The sequence below is a fragment of the Buteo buteo genome, chromosome 27, assembly GCF_964188355.1.
Source record: "Buteo buteo chromosome 27, bButBut1.hap1.1, whole genome shotgun sequence".
In the NCBI taxonomy this organism is placed as follows: domain Eukaryota; kingdom Metazoa; phylum Chordata; class Aves; order Accipitriformes; family Accipitridae; genus Buteo; species Buteo buteo.
In genome coordinates this window covers 11,024,174-11,026,941 of record NC_134197.1, presented here as the reverse complement: position 1 = coordinate 11,026,941, position 2,768 = coordinate 11,024,174, and positions in this window count along the sequence as shown.

The window sequence follows — 2,768 nt, the reverse complement described above, 5'->3', positions numbered from 1 at the left end:
GCCGAGCGCCGGAAACCCGCCCGCTGCCGTAAAGGCGGCTGTCGTAACGCTCCGCTCCGCTCCGCTCCGCTCCCTCCTCCTCCTCCCCGGCAGGCCGGGCCGGCCCGGGGCGGGAGGGCTGGCTTTTAAGCCTGTACCCCAGGCCCGGGGCTCCCGGCGGCGGCCGCCGGCGTGTGGGCCGGGCCGGGGCGACACCCCGACCCGGGGTGGAGGGGCTGCGGGGGTGCCCGCGCCCCGCTGGAGGGTGCCCGGGGCCGCCTTGAGGGGATGAGGGAGGCCCCGCGCCAGGACAGCGGCGGCCCTCCCCGGCGGGACCGCCGAAGAGCGAGCCTGTTCCCCTTACGCTGGGACCCCCCGCACCTCACACCGAGAGGGGGGGTCTGGGGGCGCGCACACCTGAGCCCTGGCCTGCAGGGCCGGGCGGAGCGGTAGGAGGCGGCCCCGAAGGGGTCTCCGGCAGGTCCTGCGGAGGGGCCTGGCCTGCCAGCGGGTGCCCGAGGAGGCGAGCTCACCGCCTAGGCATGCGGCAGGCGATGAGGGAATTGCCACGGCGTTGGGCCGGGCTCTTATAGGTAATAATTTCTGACGCCTTGTGCAGAATTTAAGCTTTCACTTAGAACTTTTTCACACGCAAAAAATCTTGGTAGGTTGCCAGGGACGGACAGTTTTAACCGCTTTTAAGAGGCTGTTCCCTTGAAGGCAGTATATAGTCCGAAGCCTGAGGACAGCAGTTAAGTGTCAGTACTGCGCAGAAGCCCACTCTTTGCTTCTTTTAACAGAAGTGTCTGACCTCTCTGTGCTGTCCTTCTCTGGGTCGCTTTGGGCATCATTAGCTGAGTATAAAGGTATTCCCCAAGTAAGATATATACAGCTTAAAAAGATAAAGCAATGACTGGCTAGCAAAAAAGAACAAGCTTCTAACAAGTGGCTGGATTAGGCATTGGTATGGTCCCTGTCCCCTGATAAAACACCTTAAGTCTGCTGGCCAAACAAGCATGAAGAAAAGGGTGGGCCTCCACTGCTACCTCAGTTTTATAACTTGTCATTCGCTGGGCTTTTTGATGTGGGTGACACTGGCAACCCACTGAAGATAACCGGGTTCTATTCATGTTAGGATTTTATAACTTTCCACATAGGTATTTTTCCTCTTGGATCCTTGTGCTACTAATAGTCCTTGTCTCAACAACCCTACCTCTACTTGTAATCTTACTTTTCTTGTCTTTCTACTCACACAGATCTCACAATTTTACAGTTCCCTCAGAAGTCTGGGCCAAAGTCATGCAGCAAATCTGTATCATCCAGACTGGGCTTGCTCCTTGGCATGCAGGTAGCTGAGCCCCTCAAGAAAGGGGGTTAGTGACAGAGTGGGGTAAGGGTCTGCTTTTTGGTGGCTCAGTATCTTGATGACAAATGACATCATGGTATTAGGCGAAGTTGCCATTTTACCTTCACCTTTGCCTAGTGGTTGCAGCCACCAGCAAGGTTAAGAGTCTTCTTAGTGACAATGCTCATATCTGCATCCAGCCTTGCCCTTGCTACCTTGGTGTAATGCTACTGTGTATCAAGGCCTTGAGCAATGTTATGTTTTCCACTGGCTAACAAGCCAGTGCTATTAATGAGCATTTGACAGTTTCATCAAAAAATTGTCAGTTCAAGATATCAGAAGGGTTTTAAAGTAGTGAGAATCTGTTTCTTGCTTAAGCATATGCAAATCCAATTTTACATATACAGACTGCAGAGGATTATATAACCGATTGAGAGAGACAGAAATAGGTTTCATTGATGTTAAATACTTGCTCTTCAGTGATAGCAATACTTCGTGTGATATTCCATACATACATTTGTCACATCTTGTTATGGGTATCAGTAAGCCAGTTTAAAAAAAAAAGTTCAGTAGTTTGTAATGACAATTGCTGAGCAGTTCCTGTTCCATCCATAGAGTGGTTCTGTGGCGAGTTATTTAATTTTTGCAGCAAAGCAAATCTTTTTTCCCATAAGAAGCTTATTGCCAAAAGATAAGGTATTGCAACCTCACCAGAACTTAAAGTGTATCTGTTTTTGCCCACTTAGCTTTCATGGAAGAATCAGTGTAGCATTCTCATTCAAATAACCAGCATGTGAACCCCAGCACCAAAAAAATCTGTCATTTTTTAATAATTAATCAGCAAACTAAAAATAAATGCATAAAATCATTTCTTCTTCTCCTCTGCTAATTTTAAAACGGACAAATGTCCTCATTCTTCTTGCAAACAAGGCAGTGTTAGTAATTATAGTAACTTTTTTTTTTTAATATTTATTGCTTGTGTACAGCAGTGCCTCTGGTAGTGCATCTGAGCCTCTGGCATTTGTTAGGGTGCTATTTCAGAATTGGATGAGAGGCTAACAGCTTCTTCTGAAACCTGAGAATTTTTGCTATGTTTTACAAGTATTTCAAGGTGAGAACTATTAAAAATACTCAGGTGTACCTTTGATATCATCTGTGTATTCACACTATGCTCAAAGATTTGTTCAAAGAGTTGAAGCAAAATGTCCTTTGTCCCAAAATTGCAAACAACGTGTAAATTTTTTAATTACTGGGGACATGCTACGATAGCATGTGCCTTATTTTCTGTAACTTATCCGATAATAAAAACATTGTTGAGCAATGACAGAACTCCAAATTGCTATTAACCCAATTTTTTAAATACCTAATGTAGTTTTCTATTCATGGTTGTATAATAGCTTGTTTCCATTTACTTCTGCTGAACATCTGACCTCAAGATAGAATT